At 40.0% G+C, this 11,878-nt stretch overlaps 1 protein-coding gene and 1 pseudogene across 1 annotated transcript in view; both read right to left on the bottom strand.

Moving 5' to 3' along the window:
* Positions 1-11,878, bottom strand: part of ARHGAP10 (Rho GTPase activating protein 10) — a 483,306-nt gene that overhangs the window by 309,807 nt on the left and 161,621 nt on the right. The window lies entirely within an intron of this gene.
* On the bottom strand, positions 3,929-4,218 carry LOC102828854 (annotated as a pseudogene).

Here is an 11,878-nt window from a genome sequence, read left to right as displayed (position 1 = left end):
TTAAATACAAGTAATCCTAAACAAAATTTATATTGGTTGGTTGGTGGCTATGTGTCATGGAGTTGGTTCTAATTCATAGCAACCTTACATAGAGTTTCCTACACAGTAAATCTCTACAGAAGCAGAAAGCCTCATCTTTCTCCCACGAAACAACTGGTAGTTTTGAGGTGCTGACCTTGAGGTTAGCAGCCCAACTTGTAACCACTACACCACCAGAGCTCCGGCATACAGGGTAGTGTAGTCTAGTTAGTAACAAGACTTTGGGTTATATCTCCTATTACATAACCAACTGGAGTGAAAGGTGACTGTGCAGTTCGTTACTAAACACAATTATTCTTGGAAGGTGGATACAAACCAAGAGAGGAGGCCTCCAAAAATATGTCAATCTGTACTTTTCACTGGAATGATACCATGAGAGAATTATGGGAGATACTACTACAAACTTACTGAGGGCCAGAAACACCCACTATCAGCTGAGGATCACTCAAACCATCTCTCATAGTGTTGGCCAGAGTTCCCCTCTCCAAATGCTACTTTGCCAGCTGTATTGTTGCCCATCTTAACCATATCCTCAAACAAAAGTGGTTTGTTTTAGAGTACAGATACCAAATGATATATAAAACAAGCAGAAAGAAACGTCTGGAGTCACTAGTCTTATTTCCCTAAATTGTTTGGTCCAACAGAAGACTGGGTACCTGAGATTACACTAGATTCATCAGGGACAGTAGCAGAGAAAACCCCTTAGATTAGGTCCCAGGGCACAGAGCTCCCATAGCATGCACACTGAATAGGCCTTAGCTGTCTGCTCAATTCAGGCATCCACACCTTTAAATTTATATTAACAGGTTGAATATGGCTCACAAGCAATCAGCTTGAAATCTATTCTAAAAATTACACATGTGAAAAATAACAAGAGTTGCTATCACGTAACACAGTATAATGTCAGTTAAGATATACGTTGTATAAATGATTAAAAAAAATTAGTAAGTATAATTCATTCAAATAATCAGGTCTGTTGAATTCTATGAGAAGCAAAAAGGAATACATAAAGGAATCATTCACAAATCAATGGAGGAAAGTTTATTCAACAACAGTGCTGTGAAAACTTCTTGGGAATATGAAGAGAACCCCACCTCCTATCAAAATTAAGTATAGATGTCCAGAGGGGTTGAAAGAGTCACGATTAAAAAAATGAAACCATAAAAAAAAAAAAAAAGCGTAATTTCATTAGAGGTCAGAATAGGAAAGAACTTTGAAGCAAAAATAAATAAATAAATAAGTGGAAGAAGCCACAGGAACGTCTACATATAAAAAATACACAATAAATGAACTAAATGACAAAAACAAAAACTGGGAAATTTTTCAATTAACAAACCAGAAAAGGGGCAAACATTTTTAACACATACAACATTTTTTCTTAACCCATTTTTTGCTAAAAGTAATCAGCATTTGAACAGAAAAAAATGAATAAACAAAATATAAAGAATTCATAAAACTTCACAAACGGTCCTTTTTTCTATAGCATACATGAGAGAAGAATGAGGCTTTCTTTCTGTGCCTGCAAAGACGTAAAGCCTCACTTAGAAAGCCTATGCAGAGTTACTTGAGTAATTTTGGTTTTGGCTTTTGAAGGAGGGTTAAGAGTTCAGGGACTAGACCCAAAGATTGGAGGTCCAACCCCATCCAGAAGTACCTCAGAAGAAAGACTGGGTGACCTACTTCTGAAAGGTCGCAGCCTTGGAAGCCCTATGAAGAAGTTTTACTCTACACACACAGGGTCACCATGAGTCAGAATCAACTCAACAGCAAGCAGAACAACTATAGATAAGAATTTTAATACTTCCTTAGAGATTACAACTGCTTTCTCCTCCTCATTTAAATAAAGAGGTGAAAATAATACCCCACATATGAGGGGACTTCAATAAGTCCACAGAAAAATTCCATCATCATTTCATTTCATCCCTGAAGAAACTTTTTGAAACCCCTCTTACAAGAAACATCACTCCAACTAAACATAAGATGATCAACAGGAGTATAATCCTGTATAGCAAAAGCTAACCACAAGTATAAGGCCTTAGGTAGAATCCTGAGTCCCACACAGAACCTTCTAAATTGGGACATTCCCACTTGAAAAGACATGCAGACCAACCCAGAACTGATGGGAGAACAGAAGATTCTCTCACTGCAAGTAAGACCAGCAGAAAAAGACAGACTGTTTGGCTGTTGTTTGCTTTGCAGGCATCAAGGCAAGAAAAGCCAAACCAGCAGGGAAAACCCCTTTCTAAGACTGAAAGGCATAGGGGATCCTCGAGCACTCTAGTAAGCTCTCTGATGACCACCCTGGCCTACTTGTGAGTGGAAGTGGGAGAAATGAAGCAATGAAGACATGGGCTGAGTCTGACCATGTTCCATCAACATCAGTTGACCTTGAGATGAGAGACAGAAGAGGAAGAAGGGACGGACTGGTCTGAAGTTTAGGGAGATATGTGAATTCCCCAGCCCATGACCACTGACCTACCCAGGGAGGGCAATAGCAAAACAGCACACTGGTTTTAAGTGGAGGGTGGCATGCGAGAACTCCCAAACCTGTACCTAGTTACCATTTGGCCTAGCTTGGATGGCTAGCTGACCAGAATTTGACCAGATGAAGATAAAGATGCTTGATACTGTGAACAAATGTAAATTGCTACAATTTGATGAACCGGACCTTTGCTTATGACTGCATCTACTCAAAATTCTAACCAAAATGGAAGGATTTTTCATATCAAGGATCAAGCTTTTTTCTCAATCATCCCTATCAAAAATGGAGACCTACAAATGCACAAAGTGGCTGACTTATGAGCTTTCATGAGTGTGCTTAGTTTCAGAACGAAGAGGGTAAGGTAGAATTCCCACTGATAATGTTCCTCTTTTCCAGATGGAGCTCGTGAAAGGGGATGGAGGATGATGGTTCCAGGATTTTATAAGTCAATTGTTAAGTAATTGTTTGCAGGATTAATTGCGATGGTCACAACTGTAATTGTAGAAGATGTATACCTAAAAGCGGGGAGTACTTAATCTTTCATTTCAGGAGCAGAGGATTCCAGGACCAACAAGAAGGAAGAGCATGAGTGGAGCATGAGATTCCCCACCTGGAAAAGTAGCAACAGCAGAGACAGAGGAAGAGGCGATGGCATGGAGAGATGGAGCAGCTTCAGACTCTAGGCTCATGGACTGAGAAAGACTGTGTGCCTGCACGCAGAAGTCTGTCTTGCGGAAAGTGCACTTTGGACATTTAACTGAATATATATATATTTTGTAAGTGTACATCAAACATTTTTTATTTGTGAGAAATAAGATGTAAAAGGGAAGCCACAGGGAGGAAGCAGGATAACTGCTGTTGCAAGGAGTTTAGTATAATCATTTAGATGAAACAAAGCATATGATTGGTTGAAAGTAAAATTGATGATCTTGTCTATTAACCTTCACTCAATTTACAATAAAAAGTTAAAAAAAACTTTTTTTAAAAAAAGCTAATCACAGTTTTGAAATCCCTTTTCTTATCTTGTTAAGTGTTGTCAAGTCGGTTCCAACTCACAGCAACCCTATACAAGGTTTCCAAGACTGTAAATCTTTTTTTTTGTTTTTTGTTACAGAAAAGCAGCCTTTCCCAAGGGTGACAGTGAACTGAAGATTAGGAGGAAGCTGGGTGCGGGCTCATACAAGCTCTTGCTCCAGCCTCTGGAAGTGATCAGAGAATGACTTCGTGGATGGAGAAGACCCCTGGCGGGGAACTCCTTTGGTGAGGTGGGTGTGGCACCAGCTCACCACTAGGTTGCTGAAAGTGGGCTCTTAGGTGATTTCCACTTTGGGTGAGTTGGCATGATTAACTATTCTTGGGGGGCATTAAATTAAGCAATAACACAGGGAGATGAGCCAAGAGAGTGGCTTATTCAGTTGGATTCTGAATCACAATCAGGAAATAGTCTTTATCTGGTGCAACCTTAACTTCATTTTTCTTTGAGCGAATTCGAAGAAAAGTGAGGTCATTCTGGGGGTCAATTTCTCACCCGGTGCTGCATGCCTTCCAGATGAAGTTGTGCAGGAGGTTGGCGTACCGTGTGGTAGTGGAGTTGTCCATGGTGCTCTGATGGGAATACCTTCCATGTTCACCACGATGATCCCCTGCATGCCCTTCTGGCTCTGCAGCCGCTTCAGGGTTTCTTCCACCTCTGCCATCTCAACAGATTGGAGAGCTCCGCGTCGCTAGCACTCAGTACAGTCCCAGTGCTTTTTTTTAAGACTGTAAATCTTTACGAAAGCAAAAACCCTCATATTTCTCCTGAGGAATGGCTGGTGGGCTCACACCGCCAACCTTGTAGTTAGCAGTCCAGTGCTTACTCTACTGAGCCAGAACAAATATCAACTCCTCTATAAAGCATTTCCACACTTCTCCAAAAAGGGAAATAGCATCCCTCCTTAACTCTTATTGTTGTTGTTGTTAGGTGCCATCAAGTCAGTCCTGACTCGTAGTGATCTTATGCACAACAGAATGAAATACTGCCTGGTCCTGTGGCAATCTCACAATCATTGGTATGCTTGACTTAATATTCTGGTGTTGACAGTGTTCCACTGCTATTCATAAAGTTTTCAGTGCTAAATATTTGCAAGCAGTCCACCTCTTTTTCTTCCTGGTCTGTCTTAGTTTGGAAGCTCAGCTGAAACCTACCCACCATGGGAGACACTGCCATCATTCAAAATATCAGTGGCATAGCTTCCAGTATCACAGCAACACACAAGCCAACACAACAGACAGACAGATGAGTGGTGTTAACCTCTGTAAATGCCATCTATTCCTACACATACTTCATCTGCCTTATCCACCCCCACAATACAGCCCATAAACTTCTTCAAAGATGAGAAATCAGTCTCCATCCCCATGGAATTGGCCACTAGACTCCACACCTTGCCCAGGAGAAAGTCTATTAGAGAAAGGCAATAGGAAAGCCCAGAGCTGCAGCAACACCAACACTGAGAAGGTGCCACCCAGCATGTTGATGTTAAATGCCTCCAAGTCATAGTGACCCTATATAGGATTTCCAAGGAGAGGGTGGTAGGTTTGAACAGCAAATCTTGTGGTTAGCAGTCCAGTGCTTATCCTACAGTACCACACCAAGACTCCTGCATAGTTATTTCAAAGTCATCTGTCTATCACTTTAGCACTACCTGGCTGGAAGAGTCAAGTCACAGTGTGTTGGCAACATCATTCTAGCATGTCTGTAGAGAATGGACAAGAAACATGAGCAATTCTTATTTAGTGCACTAAAACAGAGAAAGCCATAAATGGCATAAAATAATTACAATTATATATGCTGGATCCTATGCTGGAGTCCTGGTGTGGCGCTGTATAATAAGTACTGGACTGCTAACCACAACTTGGGTGGTTCAAATCCACCAGCTGCTCCTTGGAAACTTACTCGACAGCACTTAACAAAAACAGGCCCTATACAAAACACTCGAAGTATATTATCCAATTTATTTAATCTTCACAATGACCTTTCTGCAGCAGATCTCAGGAGTCCCATTTTATAGACCAGAAAACTAAAGCTTAGAGGCCCTAAGTAATTTGCTCCAAATCATATAGCTATTTAAGAGGCAGAAATGAGATTGAAATTAGGAAAACTTAAGCATTCCAGAAAGATTTTCCTAAGGTCCAAGCTAACATGGCAGGGTTATCCCTATTATAACATTAGTCACAATAAATTTTTATTGTTTTTTTTTTTCTTTTATTTGAAAGCCAGCCAATGTTTAATTCATACTTGTACCTCAGGGCTTTTCATATTTTATTTTAATGTTTTATTGTGAATTTTGTGATAGTTTACATGGGACAACATTAGTTTTACATTCATCCTATCATATATAGTTTCATTGCCATGGTTACAATCCCTTCCATGCATCATCAACCAACCAAATGGTGCACCCCGCAAGCCTGCCTCTCCTCCCCCCTGGTCGTCAACATACAGCCCCTCTCCCTCTCTGGGTCTAGAGTTCCCAGCCACTCCATCTCTCCACGTCATCCTCTCTGCCTCCATCTCAGGCATCACTGCTTCTCTGGGAGGGTCTTTTATATTATGCTATTTTACAAGTGCCCACAAGTGTACTAATATTTAAACGGGGAAAAAAAAGTAATTTAACTAAATCAAAATCAATATCTGATGTATGCAATGGCCATCAAAAAAAAAATGCTGCAGAGACACCAGGAAATAACTGACAAGCTCCTCAGTGGTGGAAGAACTTCAAAAGGAGCTGATCACTGTGCTAGGCCTTGAAAAAACTCTGGAGAGTAACTTTGTGTGGTACAGCACAGATCAACCTGCATCTTGTAATGAGAACCTGGGTGTTGTATGTAGACATTAAGACCCAGCAAGCATGTAAAATAAAATGCAACAGAACAAACACATACCAACAGAAGCAAAAGAGTAGAAAAGAAAACCTTGGGAGATTTAAAACACCCAATTTGCAGAAAACACCAAGCAGTTCTGATTACGTTTAAACTATAGTTAAACATGTAACTGGAAATTCTAAAAACTGGACAAAACATAAGTAAACAGAACTGTGGTATAAGACTGTGTACTTGTTAAAATATAACTTGAATATTTAGGGAACTCAGATATAGAAAATAATCAAATATCCAAATTAAAAGCTGTTGCACTGTAGGATAAAACTGGATTGCTAATCATAGAGTCAGCAGTTCAATCCCACCAGTCGTTCCATGGGAGAAAAATGAGGCTTTCTGCTCCTGTAAAGATTTACAGCATTGGAAACATTATAAAGGGTTGCTATAAGTCAGAACCAACTCTATGACAGTGGTTTTAGGGAATACAGGATGATCAAAGGGCCCTGGTGACACAGTGGGCTAAGTGTTGGATTGCTAGCCATAAGATCAGTGGTTCAAACCCACCAGCCACTCCAAATGCTCCCATAAACATTTGCAATCTCAGAAAACCCATGGTTCTACTCTGTCCTTCAGGGCACTATGGGTCCGAACTGACTCCAGGTACCTTACCCCAAAGCAGTAACAATCTGGTTATTCCAGATTGCTTGAATGGGTTATTGACAAGATACCTTCCGTATAAGGCTTGCAGAAATAAAAACAAACATAATCGTTCTTCAACAAGTTAAACTATGTAATGGAAGAGACAGATGTATAGATATCTCTATGCAACACAGAAAATTACTTTTCTCGAGTGTTTATTATTATTTACAAAACTGCTAGCAAAAAAAAAAAAGTCACCGTTTAAAGCAGTGTGACTCATAAAGACTGGCCTCTTTGCAGAAAATGTCAATAGTCAGGACAGCCAACACACATCCTGTACTGATCAAGAATGTAGAGCAAACTTCATACACTTAAAGCCAGAAGAACAAAAAAGGGCATTTCAGATTTGAATTTGGTAGCTAAACATAGGTGCAAAACTTTTTCTTAACAAAAAAAATTTCCTTTTTAACATGATGTCTTATTTTACAAGTTACTTTGCAGCAAATACAAGGGTAAGTTGAAAATATCGCACCTAAGGTTCCAGTTCATATATGTAGGGATTTATTCCAAACAAAGCATGTTAAAACACATCTCTGCAATCGGTGGGTGGCTGCAGACAAGTTCTCTCAGGGATACACTTGTCTTCACCCTGTTGGGAGCACCTTCAAAAACAAGGTCTAATACAAACAGTGGCTTCAGGGGGATCTGCTGGGCAGTTAAACTCAAGGCAGAGGGGTTAGCCAGAAGGTTAGGTGACTGTTTTGGGGGCATTCTGATGGGGTAATCTTTTTTTAAGTGAAAGTGAGATTTACTTTCTTTGATTTTGCAAAATCAGGCACCCAACCCAGTAGACACAGCAGATGTGATGTAAGGCTGGCTTGCAAAGAGTTTTATTACCCAATCTTGAAAAGCCCCTCCCTCCAGTTCCCCTTTTACTGGATACTATGATGAAGGAGCTCTGGTAGCATAGTGGTTACGAATCGGGCTGTGAACCTTAAGGCCAGCAGTTCGAAACTACCAGCTGTTCCGCGGGAGAAAGATGAGGCGTTCTCCTCCGGTAAAGATTTACAGCCTAGGAAACCCTGTACAGGGTTGCTATGGGTCAGAAACGACTGGACAGCAATTAACAACAACTACAACATGGTGTTTACAATCTATCCAGAAAGTCATCTACTAGTCCTTACAGGCAGCATTCTCATTTAAAGTTAGTCTCCCTCCTCCCCATGAACTTCCCCTATTTCCTTGATGGGTGTATTCTGATTTTAAAATTTCTAGCCAGTCAAACTAGTCTCTTCCTCTCCCCAGAGCTCCTTTTGTTATGCTAGCCTGCTACCAGCAAGATTCCCCTTAGTCCTGAAATGGACCATCTTGAGAATTTCTCATACACCCTCCTCTTTTCTCTTTACACTTATTGGTTTCATCTTCATTTATCCTTAAAACCTCATAAACTGTATCATTTCTGGATGTCCCTAAAAGTAGCGCTAACTATGCCTATATTAGGTTGCATCATACATGCGCCTGACATGATATTAACTAAAACACGTACAACCAAAAATGCACCAGCCCATTTTCCTCTTATATTTCATGAATGAACAAAGCAGAAATATTTGATGCATACATAAATTTCTACAAGACAGTCTCCAGCCTGTAGGCACACAGCCGCATTCAGTCCATGGACCTAGAGTCCTAGAATCTTTTTTTTTTTTTTGAAGTTTTTATTGTGAATTGAGTGAAAGTTTAGAGGGCAGATCATCAGTTTTACATTCAACAAATCACACATCTTGTTTCATTACAATGATTATAATCCCCTCCATGTACCATCAGTTAACAGTATTTCTCTCCATTCATTTTAGCTCTTTTTAAAAAAAACCACTGAGGCATATATAGTAATTTACACCACCAAAGGGCACATTCTGCAAGTCTGACTTCTGCCAACCAGCTCTCAGTCCCTCTCTTCCCATGAATCTAGAGTCCTCAGCTGCTCCCTCTCTCCACATCCCCATCTCTGCCCCCATCTCTGGCATCACTGCTTCTCTGGATAAGGTCTCACATTCCGCTTGTGCTCTTCTCCCTTGATGGTCACAGGGTCCTCTGTTTCTGGACTGTAAGATTAACTACTCTCCCATTTTTTATACAAAACCTTTACAATTGTGACAGTTGCAATTAGTCATGATAACTATTACTATTGAATCATAAGAATCTTATCCCCATCTCTTTTAACCAGACCCATCTAGACATGATGAAAACTATTCAGTGGGGATTATTTCTTCCCCCACACACTATTAAACTAAACTTCCTCCTGAAAACCTTGTAAACCAGTCACTTCATGCCTTTTATCGCCCCCTCATCATAGGTAGCCATAGCATTAATACTTGATGTGACGACTCCTTCCCTCTTTGTTGGTATTTAAAGTTATTACCTCCATGAGGATAGGTCAAGTTCATAAAATTATAGCAATTTACCCTCATTTCCTTTACTAAAAAAAATTTTTTTTTAATCTTCCTCTAGTCAAGTTCTGATTATCTAGCCATCAAGGCTATGTCAAATGGGTACTGTCTACAAGTTTGGGAGTTCTTGTGCTTCTCCCCACACTTCCTATCAGCTGGATGCTTCACTCTCAGCTCTACCCTCTGTGGCTATGTCCTTGTCTATGGGCTAGAGTCCTAGAATCTTGATAGAATTTTCTCAGACAATCATGGGGGCTGAATAGGAAAAAGGTTTAGGAAGATTGAAAATTGTATTGGTGAGAGGAAAAGACCAGGAAAGTCATGCTGTCGAGTTTTTCTTTTCCGTCACAACAATGTATCTGCTCATTCTTCAAGGGCAGCAAGGGTTGTCCTATAAGAATTTCATTGAGAAACCTTATCCCATGCACCCTATAGCTTTGATCTTGCCCCTTCTGATTTCTTATTACTCCCAAACTCAAAGAATATTGAAAAGGAGCACGATTTGAGTCCTAAAGGATGCCTAAATTGTCATTTTGACATGGTATAGATTGAAGAGCACAGAATTCTTCAGGTAAGGTTTACCAAAACGGAAACACTGCCTTCAGAAATATAGAGAACTAGATGGAGGTCATGTCGAGAAACAATAACTTCACATTTTGACATTTTTAAATACAATTTTCTGTGATCTTGTGGCAATACTTTTTGACTTAGCCTGGTACTCTGAACAAGTATAATATCAGAAGCTGTGTAAGTAAGTTTGGGGACAGAAAAAGAGTAATAGACAATTCAAGGTCGGGCACTGATAATATCCAGAAGGGTGGAAGGCAAATGAAAATATGTATCTTTACTAAGCAAGTCACACTTCATTTCTATAATGCAATATTCGCCCTGTCCACCCACCAACCGTAATAAGTACATAAGAAATGAACACTGTTTAGATTCAGTAGTAGCCAATGAAATTTTAAAAGAGAAAAACCAAGAGGTTCAAGCTTTACAACAGCCCAAGGAGATAAGATCAGAGAAGAAAGAATTAGAGAAACACAAATTAGAGGCGTCATATCCCTAAGTCCTTCACCTATACAGATATGAAAGTACGGCCTAAGTACTTGCTCAAGGACACAGAGCTGAAATCAGACCTCAAGCTCCTGATTCAGAGCCAGGGAAAGAAAATCCCACTTTCCAGCTCCGCAAACCATCTCTGGGGATGACTAGCAAAGTGCCCTAATGGCCTTCCACTTTCTACATAGTGGAGTCCTTGTGTGGTGCTGCAGGATAAGCACTCAATGCAAAGTAGGTTTGAACAGCAAGGTCAGCGGTTCAAACTCACCAGTCACTTCTGTACAGGGTCACTATGGGTTGGAATCCAAACGACAGCACATAACAACAACATCTATATGGTATGAACCTGAAGACATGGCACTTCATTAAAACCTATAAAATATAGGCCACAAAGGAACATATCTAATATATATAGTTTAACAAGGAGAATGACTCTACAAATCACAACCAAAAATTTGGTATCTTTCAGTCCATCTGTCATTGATGTCACAATGGAATTTCAATTATTTTTGGAAGATAAAGTAGAAACTTCACTTGTCTGCCATGTGGGGGAAAAAAATACATAGAAGAATGCTTCCCTACCTATAAAGCTGATGCTATTCTCTTCTCCTAAGGAAACTCCTGTTTCTATTAAAATATGTCAAACTAAAAGCACCCAACAAACACACAAGTATTACTTTTTCCTCCCTCAAGTATACATACAAAATTCAGCAAAGACCAATGGAAATTATTTCTCATTGGTCTAATCATTTCAAATCTCAGCAAACTTTGGTGGTGGTGGTGCTTATGTGCCGTGGAGTCTGTTCAGACTCATAGCGACCCTGTACAGAGTTTCTGAGGCTGTAAATCTTTACAGGAGCAGAAAGCCTCATCTTTCTCCCATGCAAACTTTAGAGGTTTCTAAATATATCCCAAGCTCCACTGCATTGTTATGGAAAATCCTGATCTTTGAGTGCAGGCTATGGGTCAAGCATCTTGGAATTCCTAGTACCTATACACGGTTCCCATGTTCGTTCTGTCTGAATAACTGTCTCTTGGTCCAGGTACAGATTCCTCATGAGCACAATTAAGTGTTCCAGAATACTCATACTTCGTAATATTGTCCATAGCGTGTCATAATTCACACAATCAAAAGCCTTTACATAGTCAATAAATCAGAGGTAAACATCTTTCTGATATTCTCTGCTTTTAGCCAAGATCCATCAGACATCAGCAATGATATCCCTTGTTCCATGGCCTCTTCTGAATCGGGCGTGAACCTCTCTGGAAGTTCACTGTCAATGTATGCTTGCAGCAGTTTCTGTATTACCTTTAGTAAAAAATGAATAGTTTAAAATTAAGAAAGGTGTATGACAAG

The sequence above is a fragment of the Chrysochloris asiatica genome, unplaced genomic scaffold (assembly GCF_000296735.1).
Source record: "Chrysochloris asiatica unplaced genomic scaffold, ChrAsi1.0 scaffold00155, whole genome shotgun sequence".
Lineage (NCBI taxonomy): Eukaryota > Metazoa > Chordata > Mammalia > Afrosoricida > Chrysochloridae > Chrysochloris > Chrysochloris asiatica.
Note: the sequence above shows the minus strand (reverse complement) of the source record. Positions and strands in the feature narration are given on the sequence as shown.